This window comes from Anas platyrhynchos, chromosome 5 (assembly GCF_047663525.1).
Source record: "Anas platyrhynchos isolate ZD024472 breed Pekin duck chromosome 5, IASCAAS_PekinDuck_T2T, whole genome shotgun sequence".
NCBI lineage: Eukaryota > Metazoa > Chordata > Aves > Anseriformes > Anatidae > Anas > Anas platyrhynchos.
In genome coordinates, this window is record NC_092591.1 from 23762115 (window position 1) to 23784629 (window position 22515).

The 22515-nt window shown below is 47.2% G+C and overlaps 1 long non-coding RNA gene across 4 annotated transcripts; it reads right to left on the bottom strand.

Moving 5' to 3' along the window:
* Positions 1–524: 524 nt before the first annotated feature.
* LOC106015234 (uncharacterized) lies at positions 525–22126 on the bottom strand. 4 transcript variants are annotated; one of them, XR_011809596.1, is made up of 3 exons: positions 21798–22126; positions 5144–5318; positions 525–2331 (listed from the first exon to the last, which is right to left on the bottom strand). It is a non-coding gene; the product is annotated as an uncharacterized lncRNA (long non-coding RNA). The 4 variants fall into 4 exon arrangements; XR_003497770.3 differs by lacking the exon at positions 525–2331 and adding an exon at positions 3954–4549; XR_005266063.2 differs by lacking the exon at positions 525–2331 and adding an exon at positions 3954–4842.
* Between the last annotated feature and the right edge of the window lie 389 nt (positions 22127–22515).

The following is a 22515-nucleotide window of genomic DNA, read 5'->3' on the forward strand; positions in this document are numbered from 1 at the left end:
GCTGCTTGATTTTTATTTTTGGTTTTTAATTGCAAGATGTAGGTAACCAGTAAACTAGGTACCCAAACTCCTCCGTTTCATTCCAGTGCTGACACACCAATTTTATATATCTGGATGAAACTTTGTTATTTCTCACATTAAACCTCTCTGTGTAATACCCCTGTCCTTCTTAAGCATATTCTTAAAATCACTCCCATTTTATTGGTCACCTGCAGCCATCAGTAAAGCCAAGTGTGACCCCACACTCACGTTTTACTTAGCTTTCCCTTTTGTTTCCCATCTTTCTGTTTATTTAATCCACGTGGCAGCATTCATATTCAAGCCAATATTGGTTCATTTTTCAAGTAACATTTTACGAGGCAGTATATTAAAGGCTTTGCTGAAGTCCAGATATATTATGTACATGGCATTCTCTTCATCTGCTAATTTTGTAAATTAAATCAGAGAAAGTAATCAGCTTTGTCTGACATGATTTGTTCTCTATAAATCTACACCACTGCTTATTGCACATAGATCTATTATCCTTTGTATTTTTGCTTTTTTTTTTTTTTTTTTTCTGCTTCTATCCTGTCTGTGGCCAGGAACAGAAGTTATTCTGAAAGGCTGATAATTGCCAAGATCGCGACTTCACCCTGCTCCCCCCTAAAAGACTGGTACTGTGCTTGCTCGTCCTCAGTCCTCTGGCACCCTCCCTAGTTTGCTAAGATACTTCAGGAATAACCGTAAGAGAAGCCTTGAGCTCGTGGCTGACTCCTACACCCCTCTAGGACAATCACCATTTAGCTTCACTGAGTTCTCTCCATGCCATTTCTCCAACTCATCCTTTATTTTGTTCTGAGCTGTCATTTTAACATTTTCATTACCTTTTAGTCGTCTGAGAAATTTCCATGGAAAAAAAAATATTAAAAGAAGAAAAACAGTCATTCAGTAGATCGTTTTTATCCAATTCTTAATGTGTGACTTCAGCTAAGTTACTTTCTCTGCACCAATTCATCTCTAAATGTCTGTGCTTTTGTCGTTTTAACCCTTTCTATGGCATTAACTCACTCTATTTGACTGCAGCATTTTGTTTTCCTTGTCAGTTTCCTATTTCCAATACAGGGGTTTTCTTTTTACTCTCAGATCTGAGAGCCAATCCCTCCTAAAATCTAATCCTGTTTTACCGCTGCAATCCTTTTTCATGCTTCAGGATATAAAACAGCTACAAAATGTCTGGGTTAGAGAGAAACTCCCCTGATGGGAAGGTTATTCTGTAAACATCCACTTCAGAGCTTCTTACCCCTTCATTTCGATCACTCCGTGCTGGCTGCGGTTCTGGGCAGGACAACAAATTAGACAAACAGTTGTGTAAAAGCATTCCTGTGTTGGTGTGTCCTGGGCAGATGCACAACAGCAGATGCCCAGGCTAATTTCTCTTATTTTCCATTTGTTTTCCCAAACAGTTCTCTGCTGTTCTTTTGGTCGGCAAGCTGTTTTGCAACTGATATAAATTTTACTTCACCTGCCTATTTTTATTTTTTTTTTTAACAAATTTCAGCATTTTAAACTAAATTTCAACAGATGTCAGCAGCTTCTTCCTGATTTGGGGGAGGTGGGGGCTGATTTTCTGGAAGAAGGTTAAAGGTAGCAGAAGTGTTTTTGCAATTTGCAAGAGTCACAAGAACTACTAATATGATCCAGAAATAGTTCATTCACAGTACAAGAAAGAAAAAAGAAAAAAAAAAAAAAGAGGCGCTAGGAGTGGGAGAAATAATAATGGGGCAGTTGGGATAATCTAGTTTTGTACAGTTTATGATATTTCTGTTCTGTCTCACAAAGTCGAGAAGTGAGATGGCGACTATAAATTCTGAATCCTTGCCTGAGTTCAACGTAATCCCTCATCCCTGGCAAATTATTTAATCTTTGTGTAGTTTGTGGATTTCCTGCATGGACAACAGGAACTGGTCCATCTTCTCAACATTCATTTTGCTTGTGAAATGCTCTGGGCATGCAAAATGTTCAGCACTCTTATCCTAGCTGGATTGTTAGCCTTTCCTGGGCTTTGCACATGCAGCTATCCTTTTCCTGCCCAAAGGCTCTCGTGACCAGCACCAAACTGTTTCTGGGACTTGAGATGGGAGCGGGGATGGTGGTGGTGAGGGATGTTCCTGAGGTGAGCAGGAAAGGAAGGTCCGTGGGATGCTTACAGCACGTTGTTGCTGCTTCTTCGCCCAGCTCATGCTCCAGCTGGCACAGGGAGAGGTATGGCCTGGTAGGACGGGAGGAGTAAAGGGGTCGTTGCTCTACCCCCACAAATGATCTGAGTGGTCCCATGGTGCTTCTCAGCAAAACCTTCCAGGGGTTAAAAGGAAAAAGAGAGAGACAGAAAGGGGACAAGAGACAAAGGGAGGAATAAAGTCAAAAAATGTGCCGTGAAGCTTCTTGCAGCAAAATGCGGAGAAAGTCATTTCCAACTTCTTTCATCTCGGAGATGAAGCCACTAAATAAAAGGGCAGCGCAGAACACAAGGGCTTTTAATCTGTCTCATCTCCTTCATAATAACTGCAAATTTTCCCTGGGCTCCTGGGAGTGAGCCTCTTTCCTCTGTCTTTGCCTTATCTCCCCCCTCCATATTTCACAGCCGGCTCGGCTCCCCTCACTCGGCTGCCCCCGGCCTAGTCTCCGAGAGGCCTGTGGGAGCCGCCAGCTCCCAGGGCCGCATTGTTCCCGGCTTGGGAGGAAGCTCAGGGAGGGAATTGAAGGCAAGTCAAAGGGAAACGGCATCATCGCTGCTTCATTAATGGGAACCTTTCAGCAGAAAACATATCAGAGCGAGGTCTTTTCAGAGGCAGTAATTAGCAATTTGGAGCCTTCCCCCCTCAGGAGATGCAGCTGCGATCTAACAAGTGGGAGCAGTGCTCGCCTCCTTTTACGCTTCGTATTTATTGTTTTTCATTTTCTCCATCTTCCTCCCATTGTCCGGCCTCCTCCTCGCTGCCAGATAAGGGCCCTTTATTAATCGCTCCCTTTTAATTCTTCATTAATGATAATAACTTTCTCTGGCACGCGGAGAGGAGTTAATCTTTCCTGGGTATTGAGAAAGGACAGGGCTGAAAGGGAGGGAGCGAAGAAGTGCATGGTGGACAAGGCTGTACCACCACATACTGCCCTCCCTCCCCACCACCCAGAAAAAGCTCCTGGAGACTTTGGCTGTCGAGCCGTGAGATGCCTCTTGGAAAGTCCTGGGCTGACAGTGTGGATTTGGTAGGACAAACCCTGGCTCAGGGAGCAGGTATACTTGGGCCAGATGGAGGCAACTCCTCGGTGTCTTTGCCAAAAAGCCAGTGGATTGGTGTAACTGGTGGTCTGTGTCTACTCATCTTGCAAGAACACTCCCTCAGGCACCTTCAAAGCCTGATTTCCAAACTGCCGATATTGCCCAAAATTTAAATAGCACATGCAAGTGAAAAAAAAAATGTATCTGGGAGGCTCTGCACAGGACAAGGCCCTCCTTGGTGCCTCCCTCCAACCAGTCTGTTCTTTCTGAGCACTGAATGGAGATGCAGATCCAACCTCAGTCAGGATTCACGAGGGATTTACGGCTGCAAGCAGCTGGCTGAGCAATGACCATGTGTGGAGCATGTGGTGAGAGTTGTGACAATGGGCCAGTCCTGCTGATATGGCCAAGTCAAATTCCTATCTACTGTGGAGAGGGTGCTGTGAGCAAATGGGTGTGAGACAGCTTAAAGCAAACATGGTTATTTCCATGATAGGCAAGAGACAAAGCATCACAGATGCAGAGTTCCTCAGGAAAGAAATTTAAATAGTAAGAGAAACCAGTTTTACTTGGATTCTTCCATGGCAAGGACATTTATATATAGCATGCAGGGTGCTAATAGTGCTGTAACTTAGAAGTAAGTTACAAAAAGAGAAACTGAGTGCAATCAAGGCAGGAACTGAAGAACCACTAAACAAGTTACAGGAATACCCCTAGTCTTACAACCAAAAGGCCAATCGTGAAGCTCCTCATCTCTTACTTAACTCATTTTATTTGATGATTTTCTTTACTTGGCAATAGATCACTGCCTCCTGTATAATTGTAACAGTCTGGGTTCTTGCTGTGGCTGCCTGTCCCCCAGCCATCGCTGGTGTAATAACAGTGGCCTCTGAGCCACCCAAAGGGGCACTCATCAGTCTCCCAGCTGGCCTCTAGGGCCCAGCTAAATTCTCTGAGTTTTCTTTGATGCTCAGAAAAGAAATACGTTCACTGTGGCAGCAAAGAGCTGGAAGTGGCACTGGTGATGCTGGTGGGCACTGGAACATCGTGGACATTAATGTCGGGTGGCAGGAACTGGATGCTAGCTTGCCGTCAGCAAGAGCAAGCAGCATTTCAAAAACGGTGGGCCTCAAACACAGCCAGCAGAGCCGAATGCAGGGATCACCCACAAGGACTGGTGAAGCCTCAAGGAGGGTGAAATGATGACTTTTTCAGTTATAATAATTGCGGGTTTTGCTTTCTGAAGGTCCTCTTGCTCCCCTCCTGTTGTCCTTGCACCTTGTCATTATCTGTCTGTTGCAGTGAGAACACGGGAATGCAGAAGGTCTTTGTAGATAATGCTGCAGGGCATGCCACAAGTCTGCATAAAGCAGCCAAGCAGAAGAGGCAGAAGGCCTCACTGGCTGTATTGTCATTCCCAATTCAAGGGGAAGATGAAGATGTCCTGCTAGCTGCATGTATGAGCAGGGCTGGGCATTTCAGCCAGGGGCACACTTGTTGGAGGAGCCCTGAAAGTTGTCTGGCATCTGTAGGTTGGTCTGGGCCTGGTGCTGCTCTTTACACATGTATCTCTTATGCATATGGGTCTATAAATGCATAGCTTTAGAAAGCAACCAAGACAGCGTACCCTGAGTCACAAGTGTTACTAAAATCTTTGCACACAGCAGCAGCTGGGTCCCTGTCCCAGGCTGTACCTAACCTCCCTCTGCCCTCCAGTCCAGCCTGCAGCCAGGACTCCCCTCCCTGGGCTCCATGTGGTTGCTCATCCCTTCTACCATCTCTTTCTTCCTGCCCCATGCATTTTCCTGGTCCTTACCTCTTGTTGCTCGGGACCTGAGCTGATCTGCAAGCCCCCACTCCTCAAGCAGATCCTGCTCACTGCCTTACCTGGCTTTCACGTGCTGGGTGCTGCGACTTTCCACGGCTGTTCCCAGCACGGAGCCCAGGCACCCCCCTCCTGCTGCCCCATGCAGTGGCCAGGGGAGCCTGTGGTGCTGACATTGCCAAGCCTTTCGGAGGTTTGAGAGCGCTTCATGGTAAGGAAGAAGGCGGCAGCATGGATCTGCGGGGAGGGGGAGGGGAGCAGCCTGACAATCCCCTTCGAATTATAAACATATCCTCTTTAAATACATTTCTAAGGATAACATTTGTATTACTGCGTCCTGTGGCTGCTGATAGGGCCCTGCTTATCGCCTTGGTCTCTCCTCCTTTCTCTGGGCCCTGCTGGGAAAGGTCCCTATCTGGAGCCGAGCTGGCAATCCTCCGCCAAGCAATTGTTTCAGTCCAGGGGAAAAATTAATTTCTGCCTATCGTTAATTGAGAGAATTGTGTGGAGAGCTGGGAGGGGGGCTGGTGGGGGGAGTGGGGGATGGAGTGGGGAAGAGAGAGATCGTGTTATTAACAGTGTCCCTTTCATAACCAAATACCCTGATTTCCATCAGTGAGATGAGAGGCTCATTACAGCAAGAAGGTGATTAGAGAACTTGGAGGAGCTATCAGGCTGAGCAGGAGAGTGGCAGGGAATTCGGGAGGGACTTGCAGCAGAAGGGCAGCCGCACCAACCAACCATCCCCTCTCACCCTCACTGCCTTCTCCTCCACCCCTCTTCTCCCTCTCAGACCATGACCCCCTGCACACATCGCAGGAAAAAGCCATGAAGAAGTTCCAAAGATCAGCAGTTTCAGCTGGAGAGATGCGTTATGTGGGGGCAGAGGCTACACACTCATAACTGAAAACCCACTGGAGGTGACCAGGTCCTAAAGGCCCAGCTGAGAGTTCATTTCAATTCCTTTTATAATCAATGAAGAAGATGCAAAAAACATTGACCTCCTTCCAAGCTACACAGGGAGGTCATGCATGGTCATTCAGGGTGTCTCTAAATTGATTCCTCAACAGGTGGCTAAAAATTAGGACTCCTAACCATCTTGCTCACCAAAGTTATATACAAGTGGAAGAAAACTACCCTTGATGCTACTCTGATCCAGCTTTTGCACCACTCTTTGCATGCATGTCCCCTACAAGATATTTCCCGTGTTTTAGAGGTATCAGTGCTGTGATACAGCCCACCAGCCCCCAAGCCATCTCATGCACCATGTGTACGTCTTCATGAATTTGCTGTCCTTCAGCTCACAATTGCTCCCCTGACAAATAGCTGCAGAATCCCCTTGATTCCTGACATTGCTAGAAATAACTTTCTCCCCCTTCGGGAAGGTAAGCAGCCTTGAAAATTCATCCAGCCCACATAAACATTAGGGGATGGGACTCGGATAAAAAGTTGAACTTCTCCCACCCTGCATGCGAATGAAGCAATGAAAAAAATCCATCAATTTAATTTTCCTTCTTTTTTAATATAAATCTTTGGCATCCCAGAACAAATCTGCAGTGGACAAGATGATAATAAAGATTCTACTTAATTAGAGCAATCTATCTAACCCATTGTTAATATTAGTTAATGCTTTGGTCATTAGGATTTTTCTGTTATTAGTCCATTGCCAATACTGCACTTAAGACTGTTAAAAATCCTTTTCTTAGATGATAAAGGAGTCTTCAGCAAGTTCCAAACTGGAGAGAAAAGGTGCAACAGAGAACTCAAAGTATCAACTGACCAGAGACAGACTGAAAACATGATGGGGACTGAACTCTCCCCTTCCTTTGATGAAAACCACTCCTCTAGGGTAGAGAGAGGGGCAGAATGTCTCACTCCCAAGACTCCAAGAAACTCGATATAGTATGGCACTCACCATAAATTGATGTGAAAATAGAAATACTTTTAGAAGGTAAATGGACTCATTTTCCTCTAAATCACACAGAACATGAAGGCAGACAGAAGTGTTCGGTTTCACAGTACACAGAGTTCTCAATAAAGTAGCACAAACAACCTCTCCTAACTCCCACCCCATGCAGATCTCCTACCTCTTCTTAGCCTAATCCCATCTACCCATGACCATGTGTTGAGCTCTAGTAATCTCCAGCTCCTCAGGGAGATCCAGACAGAATCCAAAGCAGACCCTCCACACAAGGCAAACCCTCCCATTTTAGCACTAAGTTTCATTGCTTTCAAGTAGAGGAAACACCCAGAAGTATGTGGCCTCTTGCAAAGCTAGCTGGAGGGCAGAGTGGTCACCGTGGTCCATTCCATCCTTAGCAATTTCTCTTTGTTCACTTATCCCCATGAGACAATTACCAGCAAACGGCAAATTGTTAAGACTGTGCCAACGGTTAATAGTAGGCACAGAGCCAGACTCAGAAAACTTTGAAGTCAGAATGATTTGTGAGAACTTGTATATTTAGCCTTTCCTCTTTAACGCAGTCCATTTCTTGCTGATTTCTTGTGGAAATCACCAGTAAAATGGAAATGGAGGAAAAAAGCCTGTCATAGTTTGTGTTAGTCATGTCATCTCCTAAAGATGCTGAGCTCCATCTTGAATATCTAGTATTATCAGTCAATTAATGAATAAAGAAGATCCCAAATTCGTAGGTAGCTTTGGTCTAATACAATTGATAATTAGGCCAACACAGACTTCGTGGCTCCTCTGCTACTCTGACCTCTGGCCAGAGGGGCACTGGAAAACAAACAAAAAAAAAATACAGTCACACGACCAGCAGTACTCAGCCCTGGGCAGTTGGACACAAGCATCCTCCAGCCAAGCCATAAAGAGCTGCAAGCTGGTGGTAGCCTCTGGCTGTGGATACCTAGTCTGAACTATTGTCCCGCACTTACATAACTGAGGTTGTCTTCAAGTGGCGAAATCAAGGACTTACATCTCAAATCAAAAATGATCAGGCACTTGAAAAGCCTCAGCTGCTAGCTGCTTTCTGCCTCAGACAGTAGTCTGGCACCAGCTTTGCGAGGCTGCAGCAGTGAGGTCTGAGGAACAGCCTGCATGGCTGCTTCTCATCCTCTCACTCTCTGCAGCACATCAGGAAAATGGTAAAGAGGGGAGAGTGCCTGCTCAGCCTCCCACTAAATCCATCCCAGTTGATGGCTCTGAAGCATCAATTAGACTGACTAGTGTAGAATGAGACCAGGAAAGGGGACAACTGGAATACATAAATGGAACAGAAAGGGAAGATGTTTGGAGGAAAAAGATCCAAGTAGCGACAGTGAACCAAAAGCAGTGACTGAGGTAACTCCAGAAGGTGGATGGGAAAAACAAGAGAGGATTACAGCTTCTCAGACAGGAAAAAGTGCTGAAAAGGAGAAAAAGAACAGACAGAACTTTAATATTAGAGATATAAGATCTATGTGATCATTTCCTTAAATGGGTCAATGAGAAAACAACATAAAAGTTGACAGATGGTATACAAAGAGAAAAAATTAAAAGCAAATTAACTGAGGGAAGGTGGGAAACCAACCAAGAAAGTACCTGCAGCTTCAACGCTACTGAACTGAAATGACCGATGTTCCTATTTATTTTTACTTTCTTGGCCATCACCCTGCATCTAACTTCTCTTTGCCTCTTTTTGTTGAGTCTGTCAGCATGGGATTCAAAAGGGACAGTGATTATTTTGACCATATCTTTCTGCATTATCATGAGTTACTCTAGATCTCGTAATGAGACAGCTAAAGAAGAAAGGAGAGCATAATTGAATGCCACCAAAGCACGCTGAACTACCTCAGCAATTAAGAAAGCTCCCTCCCACACACACAGCTGGTTCTGCTGAAACCCTTCTTGGTGCTCACAATGCTTGGGTGATGTCGAGGGCCAAATTGCAGTTAGCTGGAGCTCTTGGAGAGAATGGGACAAAGGTGCGAGTGCTGGAAACCAGTTCTTAGGGCAACTCAGATGCTCTGATGATCTGTTGTGTCCCAGGGCAGTGCAATCTGGGACAGGCCCTGCTCTGTCACGGGTGTATGCACTTCCCAGCATCTTTCCTCCAGAACATCAGTTCAGCACGGAGAAAGTGAGAATCAGCCAAACTCATTGAACGAAAGAGAACATGACACCTGTACAAAGAGGGACAGACAGAGCTACAAGCAGAGAATGTGGGAGAATTTCAGGAGGAAGAGTTTGAAAAACAGAAATGTGACTACAAAGAGAGGAGAGTGAGGGTGAATTAGACAGAGAGAGATGGAGACAGGGGTCGTGTTTGGAGGAAAGAGCACGGGGGGAGAAAGGAGGGGGCAAAGTCCGAGGCACTCAGCGAGTTCAGAACAATCTCCATTCTCCGCAGCGCTTTCTGTTTAAAAAAATAAAAAAGGAATGATGGAGAAGGGGAGAGAGTCAGACAAGTTTAATGATGTGTGTTCAAAGCTCAGATTGGAAAAATGACAGAGAAAAGCAGCCTGTTTCGGCTCTAATAAATTGTTCTTTGCTGTAAGAGACGCCTGTCGCAGCATTAATACAGGGCCCTAATACACGGGTCAGGGTTAAGTAATTTTCTCCGGCAACTTAAGCGAATAATGAAGCTGGCAGCGGCTAGTGGCGCAGTGGGAGAGATGGCCCGGGCCGCCAGCACTTTGTCTTCATTTATTATGCCAGCTCTCATGATTTGGGTACTGGCTGCAGCAACGGGAAGCCTCCGCCGAGGAGATATCGCTTCATTTCGGCAAGGTAATGAAAGCTGGGATGGGGGGAGGATAAACCAATTTGCTGGCTGACATGGGAAGGAGTGATTTGCAGACCTGAGTGAGGGAGGGGGGTGGCCAAGCGAGAGGAAGCACAAGGCTAAACCAAGGGGGGTGCTCAAGGCCCTTCCCTGAGGTAATGGCACCATGGTTGTGGGGAAGGCAATGGAAGATCAGGCAGGAGGGGAGAGTGGGGCTGGAGCACAGGAGATACCAGCTCCTGAGGGGGCAGGGAGCAGGGAAGAGCCACCAGGGAGGACAGCAAGGGTAGGAGAGAGGCAGAGGCTGGTGGAAGAAGCAGCAGCTGGAGCAGGTTCAAGGGCTGGTGGAAGTGGTTAGTGGAGCAAAGCTGAAGAACACGCAGTGGTGGGATGAGGAAAGACAAGCAGAGAGCAGCTGTGTTGGGGAAGGCAAGCACAAGAAGCAGGGTGAAAGGGAGAGCACAGGAGGTCATCCTGTCATTGATGGTAAGGGAGACTCATCCTTGTCTGAGGCATGGACACTCAGGAACTCACTGAAGTTCACCCCCACCAAGCTCATCACTCTTGTCATGAGGGAGAAAGTCCGGATGAAGCACAAGGCTACCCTGCAGCCACAGCACTCCAGGGAGAAGCGGGAACTTGTGTCTCCTGGACTCTCTCCCCACCACACGGGCTTAGGCAATGCTGCTGCAAGCCTACTTCTTCAAAGCAGATTAGCAATGACCGATTTGGTGACTTAACTCCCCAGCCGCGGGTGTCACTCAGACCAGGCCGGGCATAGTGGTCGTGTGCTCTGAGTACTCTGCACTGCTGTCTTCTCTTCTCACCCTGCCTGAGGGATATATCCCAGCAGCTGGGATGCCATCTTCATCCCTGTTCCAAAATACCTGCACCTCTCAGAGCACATCCCTACCTCCTTCAACCCCTATGCTCCCTGCTCCCAAAACAGCACAGGGAACAGAGCCCGGACAGAGTCGAGCCTGGGACTCTTACATTTCTCCCCTCCTCCCCCTCCTCTCGATGTGGGTTAAGGATTTCCAATAAGGACCAAGTGTTGGAGGCTTAACACTGCAGTCTCTGGAGAAGCAGGCCAATTTCACACTAATCTTCCCCATGAAGGGAGAGAGCATCGGAAGCAAGAATTACATCAAAGAGAAGTTAATGCTGAGAAGCAGACGACAAAAAGGAGCTGCTTTCAGTTTCAAATGAATACACACAGCTGGATTAAGAGATCAGGCAGCTCAAAGCCTGTATCACAAGCTTTGGTACCCAGGATTTAGCCAGCAGGGAAGAGTTCTGATCTGGGGGCTCTTTGAAAGGAGAGGAGGGTCTTTATGGAGCACTGCAGGTATTTGAGAAGAGCTGGGTAGAAGACACAGAAGGCTGATCTCTTGGTCTGGCCTCTGCTGACCTCTTCTAATAAATATCATGACAGACTCAGATAATGAGATGGGCTTGTGCAGCCTACATAGCTCCTGAAGGCTTCCTCCAGTAAGCGAGTGGTTATCCTGATATTTCCCCTTGCCCCATGTGCTAGCAGACACAAAATCAGCCAGGGTCTCGCAGCCCTCCCTCCCCTTTTAGTCTGGGGCATTTCAGCTGTGTGGGGAATAGCCCTTCAGGTCCTGAGATGCAGGCAGTCCTTTCCCTCCTGGCAGGAGGCACATTCAGCTTCAAGCACGAGTAGCAAAGGCAGCTGAGCTCCCTGTAATATAAAACGCACCCTCTGGAGGAAAGGCGAGCAGAGGCTGATTGCAGTAATGTGTCTGTTGTCCCATTTTAAGTGGTGCTGAAGTGAGTCCCAGCACGCTCCCCCCACCAGGAGGCTGACAGGTGTAAATCCCGCGATGAATGAAGGCACCGAGCCCTATAAAGCTGGTGTCTCTCCACGCATCTCCGCTCTGATTGACTTGTCCGCTCTCTAAGGCTGACTCTATCAGCTCCTTGCTGCCTCCAATTCCAGGTGTGATTTAGTTTGGAGATGAGAGGTGACAGTTAACATTGGTACTCGTCAGTGTAGATCAGACACAGTCACGCTGTCTTCTCCTGCCTCGCTCACTTGCCTCCTCCCCCATGCTCCCCACCCCTCGGGTATCTCCCACTCTTAGCTGTTGCTCTCATTCTCCCTGCCTATTCTCATCCAATCCCTCTGTTTACCATCATATCTTTTGGCCTCCCATCACCGTTGTCACAGCTCATCTGCAGCAAATCATTTCCTTTTGCTTCTCTTTTCTGACCCGGAATAACAAATTCTTAATGCCTTCTTCAAGGAAGCTTCTCTTGTGCAAAGACTAGGAACAGCTGTTTTGGCTTGTCCTTTCCAGCCCCCTATAAAGCCAAGCAAGTAATATCTCACAAATACTCTATTTGCCAAACTTAACCTATTTCTCCATTCATGAGTTGTTCATTCAGGTTTAATTCTCTTGAGTGTATTTGCTGCTTGGAATTCACCAAACAGCTTTGAGGAATGAGTTTGGGCTTGATGACAGAAGAAAAAAAGGGTTTTGCACTTGGTATGTGAGATTACAACTGCCTTGTTTGGTTTGGAAGGGCTTCCTGTAGTCCATATGCTGTAATATTGTACAACAACCCTAGATCCAACATTTCTGATACAAATGCTCAGATTTCATATTTGGAATTCCTCCTTGATTTAAGATTCCCAGTTCACCAAACAGCTCCTGCCAATGCCTACTGTCTGTAATCCTTATGAAAAAGGAACACAATGGAGATGAATCACACTTAGTAGAGGTAATAACTGCAAAGTCTGATGTAATCACACAGCTCCTTTTAACCCAAGTAACTTAATATTCTATATCAATATTAGTCTCCCATTTCCCACTCATGTTCTATTTTAGTCCCTAGTACTTTGCATAAGAGGTTTTCTTTAAGTCACACTAAAAATACAATGACTCCAGCATGATCAAATAGGAGATGACTCAGTGGACAATGCACTGGTTAGGTTAATCCTTTTTTCTTCCTACCCTTATCATTTTCAACAAGTTTTGTAGCTGATTCCCAATGATGTATACTCTTCTCTTTTCCAAATGGTGGGTCACCCATCATCAAGAGTTTTACCACAAAAGAGTAGAATCAAATTTACAGAAGACAAGCTGGAAGAGACTGCATGAACAATGGAGAACAGGCTAAGAATCTGTCTGGACAGTCTGGACAAGAAAAAGGTGAACCAGCCAGAAGGACCCAGGGAAGCTGAGCAAGAGTGATCAGAGACCTTGAAAATCTGGCCAGCAAGGTAGATTTATTTAGTCTAGATGGAAAAGAAGACTGGAGGGGTACATGATAATCTTCAGATACATTATCAGGGTGCTTCAAAGAGGCAGAGTCCTTGGAGAGTAGAAGTTGTCCCCTTAAACTTCATGAAGGGAGATTTAGAAAGCTGGGAGAACTTCTTGGCTGTCTCTGTAGCAAAGTCCTAAAAGAATGTGGTTAGAGAGGTGGAGGTAGCACCATCGTATTTCCTAAGGACCAAGCTAGGCAAGCATTTGGAAGGAATCACATAGGTATTTTGGGGCTGGATTAGATTAATTTTCCCACTGCAATTTCTCTGAATCTGCAAATATGTTGATGACACTGCTAATGTGACAAACCACCCATAACTCATAGTCCCTTCCAGAAATAAACACACTACTGAAAATCTGCAGTAGAACCACATTAGCATGGAAATTATAACAATATGAGGCATTAGGTAATCTATCTATGATTCCCAGCATGGTTATGACAAAATGGAGAGGAAAAGGAGAATAGCCACTATATATGTACCACGACACTGCTGAGAATCTGGAGGAATGTGTCGTCGTCTTTGCAGGAAAGACCAAGATGTATAATTTGGAGACTGCAGGTTGCCTGTTCCAGGTATTGCTGAGTTTTGTGATTCTTTCTAAGTTTAGGTGTTTTAATGATAAAGTAAGTTATGAGTCCTTGTGCTTCAATGAGGTGTGACAGTAGTTCTGTCCAGGCCTGGTGAGAAAGACACTTATCCTTTAATTCAAACTGGATGAATAATATTTACTCTTAGCTTATTCAGTGATATTTTTCCTCTAACCATAAATTATTCCTCTGGTTAAAGATCTGCACTTCGAGCTATACCAGTGCGAGAATAGTGATGCTATGAGAAGCTACTAAGGCCAGTTGATTCCTTTACATTTGGTCTCTTTTGGATTGGTTTTGTTTTATTTATTAGAAGTTTTGTTGACATCTGTGTGTAACCACTCATCCTCCTAACCTGGAGGCTCCATTAATATCTATCCCAGCCCTATATATCACCAAGAAGTCACATCTGTTCCTCCTGACACGTTTGCCCCTTCAGTTTGAAGGGCTGTCCTTCCCTGTACTGTCAAACAAGGCTAGTCAAAAGCTCAAAGTGGCACTGTGTACCCCATTACCATCCTCAAACTATGTAAGGTTATGGGGAGACCTTATTTGTGTAACACACCAGACCTGTGGACAGAAAGAGGAAATTCAAACATCCAGATGCACCAGGTAGGCTGTAAGACTACTCAGGCAGCCTCAGCTTGTCCACAGAAGACTCTAGACATGGGAAGTGCTAAGGGAAATGGGCAGTGCCAGCACAGGGTGCCTGAGCCTACCAAATTCTGTCAGCTGAGCCCAGCAGATTTTGCAGGCCTATCATTTCTGTACGCCTGAAGACACCCCTGCCAGTGTAGTGTTGTCAGTGCTGGGATGCAGCAGCAGAGGGGACTTGCAGCACTTCAGTGACCAAAAGCCTCTCCAATCAGTGGGCTACCACCTGATCCCTGCAGCTTTCCAAATGCCCTTTCTCTCCATCCTCCCCTTCAGAGGCTCAAAGTTCAGTTCTGGGGAGCAGAGAGGCTTTTACACTTCCTACTTCTTTTGAAAACAGAGCCCGTTTCCCATACCTCGCTGTATGTCCATCCGCTCCCCCTCCCTGCCTCAGCACCTCTTTCCCTACCTCCAGCCCGGGTGACGATCCATGAAAGCCCCCAGCAGTATGTCACGGGAGTGATAATTACATCCCCCGCTCGCATCATGCCGCCTGCTGCTGACCTCTCACCCCTCCTCTCTTTTAATCACCCCCTGGCATCAGTCACTCTGACAGGGCAGCGGCACGGCACACGTGACGTGTCAGCCCGGGGACATGACTTATAGGGCCCGGCCGGTGGACAAAGGGAAGGGAGATAGGCAGCATAAATCTCCAGGGTGAATAAAAGAGAGTGATGGGGCACTCTGCCGGGGCCTGCGTTAGCAGATTCTCGGCCTCTTGTTATTCAGCCCAGAGTTATGGTGATGAGGAAGTGGCCGAGAGTGACACGCGCTGGTCCCAATCAACCTTGCGAAACCTGTGGAGACCTGGAGGAGCCTTAATGTCACGCCTGGCTGCAGGGCCCCAACGAGGCGCAGGCGCATGTGGGCCAGAGGAGCAGCCGGGGCAGTCCCCAGCCACCAGAGGCATCTGACCAGCAAGGGCTTCATCTGTCGGGGCAAGGCACTAAGTCACACAGAACAAGGACAGAAGACCCCAGGTTGTACCTCTTCACCTCAACTGAGTGTGGCTGGGGCAGGATCTGCACATCAGAGCACCTGCTGGTGGCCCAGGACACCTCCAGCTTCTGCCCCAGCTCACACACCAGCCCTCTGCCCACTCACAGGGTCACCTGCCATACATCTCCTTTCCATCTCCTCCTTGCACTCACCTGTTGCTTGGGATTAAATCACATCAGTCAGCTGCTGCTGACTTCACACCTTCAGAAAACATAAGTTCAGGAGAGCCTACACGAGCACACCACAGCTGAGGGGTCTCATTGCAGAGGGCTCAGCACAGCCATAACAGCACCCCACATGTCCTGTGGGATACCCTTTCCCCCCATTGAGTGTCCCCAGCTGGGTTCCCCTCCATGCCCACCATTCCCCAGCCCCTCAGCAGCATGAGAGGAGACTTTTGGCTGGGCTGGGACCTGCTCAACACCAGAGATGAGACCAAACGTGGCCCCATACCTCCCACACCATCCTTCCTGAAGGCCCCATCCTGCCTCGTGGCTTCTCTCTGGGCTGAGGGGGAAGCCCTGCAGCCCCCTGCCTCCTCGCCAGCTGGGTCCTAGTCTCCGAGATGGGAACACACAGCTCCCTGCCCTCCTCCCCCCCATCTGCCTTTTAACGATGATGGAAGCTGCTGTCAGCGTGCAGCGACAGTAATAAACACTCTTCTTAATAACACAGGGTGTCCCTCTTATTAAAATGAATAGACTTCTGTGGTGAAGCCGGGCTGCCTGCCTTGCAGCCTGGTGGGGACAGCAGCCCTCGAGCAGAGCAGTTTATCTGCTGTAATTACTACAGCAGCTTCGGCTCCAGGACATCTCTAGTTACAGCACGGTACTGTAGCCCCAGACAGAGGCACACGGACAGCCCAAGGTACCTTCCACCACACAGAGAAATGCAGGCAGATAATTACCTGCATGTCTGCAAACACCTATAGTAAGTGCCATGATGCAGAGACATAGAACAGGGTTAAATGCACTCACAGCCAGGCTTGTAGGCATCCTAAGCCCTACTCCTGCCTCTTCTCTCCTGCATAACAGGCATATTAATACACATCTGTAACCACGCTGTGCTGAATACAGGTAGAAGAGGACAAATACTTGGCCTGTGGGTGAGAACCCCCTCCTCCAACAGCTCACAGTACACATGCTCAATCTTTCATTCCCTGGTCAATGAGAGCCACAGGATAAATGTCTTTCAGGCTTTATATACCAGCATTTCTCACCCATATGGGAGCTGCCTATTTCCCACCCACTCATTCCACAGGATCTCTGTATCCCAAGCACCCTCTTTCACCCTGCATGCTGTAGCCAAACACCAAGTTGAGCATTCACGGGACAGGCAAGGAAATCATCCAATATGATGTTCGACAGCAGTTCTTTTGGAGGTATGCTTGGACTGGCTATTACAGAAGACTGTGCATGCTTTCTGGCCTGGGAAACCAAAGCATTCCTCTCCTCTGCCCGTTTTCACAGCATTTACGAAGCTGTCTGTTTCTGCAGATATGCCCAAGGGCTACATGCATGTGGAAGAGCTGCACTGGGAAGCACTTTTTACTCCTTTGGAGGATTATCCAAGGGGGAAAAAAAATCTATCAGAAAAATGACAGTAGCACATCCCTACATCCAACAGTTCTCTGGACTGCAGAGACCCAGCAAGACCAGTTCAGGTCTACTTCATCTCACCCATCAAGGAGTAAGTAATCACAGAGGACCAGACCTCAGCCACTGCATCGTTTTTCTGCAGCCTCAGTGCATTAAGGCAGCTTCCTGCATTGCTGTCAGCATCAAACCCTGAAGAACTCCCTCCCTCGCAGGCCTCAGGTGTTGAGGCCCACCTAACCTTGCAGTGCTCCTCACAGAAGGCCCAGCAGCAAATCCAGCAGTTGTCAATTTAGCAGATTTGGCAATTGGGCGGAATCAAAATCTGATTTGTGTACAGCCAGGAGCAGCAGTCTGCAGGACCTTACCACAAAAAAAAACAGACTGAGGTATATCTGCCATACCATCTGAGAGAGAGACTGGCCCTTCCTAGAAAATTTAGGATATTGAAACCTTACTGTTTTCATTGGTGTTTGGTACAGTAAGAGACTAGGGCACTGGACCAAGTAGGAAGAAAAGAACGCAACAAATAATGATGAATAAACCAGTCTTTCTCAGCCAGTGGTTTCCTGGGTTCACAAGTCACATGCTTCACAAGAAAGCTGCAGACCTGCTGTTTATGCATATTTCTCAAATCCCTCATGTGTCATGTCCTGAATTATCCTCAGAGGAAGGTTAGCAAGGATATATTTTGGGGGGTAGCTGACAAATGCAAAACAAGACAAGGATTTAATATATGCTTCAAGACAAGGATCTAAGAATGCTTCCAAAGACTCAGTACTACCCCAGAATGAATCAGTCTCTCTACCTACTTGCAAACAGACTACACCACATTTGTCAATGTTACTTCCACCTTCCCAGGTTCTGGCATGGATGCTCCAAAGCCCACTTCTCACCAGCAGACCTAGACTTCAAGATTCACACAGCTCACCTCACTGCCAAGGGCTGCTGGCCAGGGCTTTCCGAGCTGCAAGCCTCTGCTGGCAGAGAGGCCTGGAGCAGCAGGGAATGGGTGCCCTGCAGGGAACTCCAGGGGCCAGAGAGGTCCTGATGCACTATCTGCATAGCAGTAATGGGTGATGCAAACCACTGCAGATGGAAAATAAACCTATATATAAATAATTTTTCTTTCCTCCTGTTGAGAAAGCAGTTGAAACTTCATTCACTTGCAGCCCTTGGTTCAGGCAGTGATATCAAAAAGTGCTGCTCTCTGGAGACACTGGGCAGCAGCTCATTGCCTGTCACGACACATCACGTGGAAAACACAAGAGGGAAGGAGGCTGCAGTGTTCTGAGTGAAGAGTTTCTCAACCATGGATACTCCAAGTCCTGAACAGGCCTCCTGCTTCATGTAGCCTGCAGAGGAAGTTTTTGCTTGAGGACACAGTTCAGTGTTGCTACAGTGAAGTGAGTCACATTGGAGAGCAGAGGACCAGTCTTCCAAAAACCTCAACACCAGCGACACTGTTTGCAGTGACACCAAATTAACATCAAGGTTTTGCTGCTGGTGCTCCTTGCTGTGGGATGCTGGAGGACTTCATTACTCCATGCTGGAGTTACAGCGGCATGCACACAGAGAAAAAGGCTGAGAGCTGTGGCCAACAGCCTGGCCAGAGGGTGAGGAGACAGGGAAGGACCAGCTCTTAATGCTCTCTAGAAAGCTCAGACCATGGTTTTGGCAAATCAGTTTCTGAGCAGGTACCTCGGTGGTTGGACAGAGGGTGATGTGTGCCACCCAGCTGCAGAGCTGTGTGGTGCTGAGCAGGGTGCTGGGAGGAGCTGGGCTCTGGGGAGAGCTGAGCAGCTGAAGGCACATCCCAAACAGAGATTCTCAAGTGCCTGACATCCAGAGAAACTGAGCCATAAGGATTCAGCCCCATGAATTCACCAGGCTCACATGCTCTACGAGGCTGTGACATGTCAAGAAGCAGATGAAGAAATTATTCCGAGCAAGTGTATTTTTCTCCCATTGCCCCGCAGACAAGCACATACAGATAAAGAGAGACCTCTAGTGATGCTGGAGGGACTTTGCCTGTCCTCCCCCTCCGAGCATCCCTCACAGCCAGAAACAAACAGCTCGGTTGCTCTGACTAGTGCAGTAATCACTTTACTCCTGAGCCAGGGAAAAACAGGGGCTGATCATAAGAATATTTGCTCAACCACAGAGCTGGAGAGGTGCCACTCTGAAAAATGGGCTCAGATCTTGGCCACCTCTGCTCCTCCAGTTGCAGCCTCCCAAACTCCAGCACGGTCCCAGGCATACACTTCAGCAGGCATGTGGAGAACAGCAATTGCCAGGGCCAGGAGATGTTCAAAACTGCAGCCCAAGTGCACATGTGGCTGAAACTTGCATCTGGTAGGAGCGGGAGCTCAGCTGCTGGCAGCTCAGCACGGCTGGAGGCAGGAACAAGGAACAAGTTGTGGCTGAACTGTCACACCAGGAGACACTGCATCTCCCTCACACGGCTCTGACAACTGCAGCATCACACATGCAGCCACAGGACAGAACAGCACTTCGGTTCTTGTATTCAACCCCAAATTCCCAGGGTACAGCCTCACAGCAGGTGATGGACTGCATGTATGGGTGTGTTCATGCCAAGCTCCCCATGCCCAGCACAGGGAGAAGGCAAGCAAACACCACCAACATTCACCATTCACCTCCTCAACTCTGCCCAAACAAGGACAGGACACAAAGCCAATAAAAGAATTTTTAAGTCTATTCAGACAGCAAACTACTACGTTAAGCTTTCCAGGTATGAAAAGGATTTGACAGGAAACACCAGAAGAAGCACAAGCTAGAGGCACACCTGGCTATGGCAGAGACACACCAATTGCTCTATGCAAAGTGAAAAGGCAGACAAATATAACTTGTCCTGTATACCCATAGCAAGAAAAGAAAGGAAGAACTCCTGCCACCTTCTCCTCAGTTCAGAGCCTTGATTGCTCAGTGAACAGCTCCTGTACTCGCTGCCTTCCACTCTGCAGTCTCTCCTGTTGCCCAGCCAGTCTGTAAATCAAGAGGGAGCAGCTCTTTTCCTGGACTTCTTTTCTCTTGTGCTAGTCCAAGCCCCGGTGACCTCCTGCTGGGAGGAGGGGGGCAGTTCACTGGGGCTGTCGTATTTTGCTGGAATGTTTTATTTTCTGTGCTGAATGAAGAGTAATTGTGGAGGGGAGGGAGAGCGCAAGCACAAGAAAGTGTGTGCACTGCCAGCCAGGCTGATGTCCTTGTCCCACAAGGTTATGGAACCATTTTAGCTCAAATAATAATAAAAAAGCCTCATAGAAGCAAGGGATTCATAAAACAAAATATGAGCTGGGCATTTGGCAGCAGCTGCCCACAGAGTGGGAAGCACACGCTGAAGTCTGGAGGTAGACAAACTCTGTACCCTCCCAGCAGCTCTGCAATTTCAGGAAACTGGCAGGGTTTATCATAGCACAGGCATGGATGTGCACACATGTAGCAAGAGATAGCTGTCACAAGCCCGCTTGCTTTCCTTGATTACTTGACTAATGTTATTTCAGATATTCAGGCCCACAGAACTGAGAGGCACTCAGACTAAGGAGCACATCTGACCCGCATGTGAGCAAGGTGAGAGCAGCTTGCCCAGGGAGCTCCCCCTCTGCCCCACTGGGTCCCAGCACACTACACAGGCACAGCAGAAATGTGGCTTCAACTACTGTATGAGGCACTTGCACTGAATGTTTCTTTCCTATTTAGAGGACAAACATCAAGTAGTACAGAATAACAAATCAACCTACGCAAGAGACAGAAAAGCCTCCCCTCCTAGAATTCAAAAACTATGGGGACTTGCAAACTTGGGATGAAATCCCAGGAGATATATAAATTCTTCCATGTGATAAATAAGGCCCTGAGGATCAAATTCAAGACTTTCTAGAGAAAAAAAAAAAAAAAAAAAAAAAAACACAATTGTGCATTGTATTTTAGTGAGCTACAATAATGATTACTATTTGTTGTAACAGGCCAGGCACACATGAAGATTTCCTGACTACAAAGGCTATGCTGCTTGCTGATCTCTAGTCTGTCAAGACAGACATTTGGAGCAAATTCAGAGGGACTGGGGACAAGTTAGGACTACCTGGTACTTTGGAGGAGTCCATTGTTAATAAGCGATAGGTTAACAAAAAAGCATACTGAATAATATAGAAAAATCAACCTGTGTTGTTAAAAGACAAGATCTATTTCTTCCTGATGGGTGTTCTTCCATTAAAAAGCCTACAGTTAACTATGAAAGCTGAAGGCAGGATCTGAGCAATCAGGTGGGTTTTGAGTTTACGACTCAGCACAAAAACTAGACTAATGACCAGCAACCACCAGCCTACACTGGAAGCAGCTGTGCCCATCAACTCTCCAAGGTCAATGATTCAAGACCAGAGAAAACACACCATAGGAACAAATACAAAGAGAGCATGAGGACAAATCAGAAATGCTTTACTGAAAGAAAACCAGCTATGATTAGTCTACAAATAATCTTGAGCAACATTACAAGAGAAAGAAACATTACCAGGACTTGCAAAACAAGGATGCCATCTTGAAGAGGCCACTGATAAAGCTGAATTACAAGGAGGTGAAGGCAACAACGTAATCTGAGCAGGAATCACAAGGATTAAATTGCTAATTTCAGCACAGCTGACAAAAAGCTTTGGGATGCCAGGATGAGAAGTCTCCAAAACACTGTTTGATGCATTTTTCAGGGACTAGGGGCTTAGTAGAGCAGTGGCAAAAGTCTTGGGCTAAATTTAACAGTATTAGCAAATCCATGCCAGAGAAGCAGTAAACTTGAGAGACAGAGAGCAGCAGGCATACCCAATGCTGAGGGATACAAGGCCACACACACTCACCTGTTTGCTGTCTCCAGACCAACTCCAACTGGTGATCCATGTCAGCAAGCAGTGAGGATGAGCTGTTCTTAAGGGAGAGTGGCCCCAAAAGCAGGGGTAACACAAACCCAGGCAGTGTCTGGACAAGGGCACAGTCCTGTAGCACAACAAGCAGAGGCATGGCCCATTGACAGGCCCAAGCAAGGCAAAGCAGTGAACCTGGCCCAGCAGCCATCCAGGGAGCATGACCTGAAGCAGCAAAACATGGGGCTGAAGTGACCGCTGCAGTATTGGTGTGGGGTCTATCTAGAAAATAAAGCCAGAGACACAGCTACAGACCTATACACCTACAGCAGGGCTAAAGAAGCAACTACAGCCCCAGGCTGAGCTTAAATGGGCCCACAGGCAGAGAGAGGGTGGGGTGCCCCAGGTGAGACCACTCAGGGCAATTAAGGCCTGTTGGTGCCCTCAGGGCTTGGCCAGTTTTGCTGAATCTACAGTTGTTCTTCACATGGGGTAGGATCATCCACTTAGGGAGCTGATGTGGCATCACGTATCCTCGCTAGCTGTCTCTTAGTGACAGCCTTCATTAGATGCTCCTGTAACATGTCTGCTTGAACTCAAACACAGGGGAAGATGTATGCTCAGTCCCTGAGGAAAGGATTTAACAATATTCATGCAATAACACTATAAAACAAACAACTACAAAGATATGTATATATATATATCCCCTCAAACT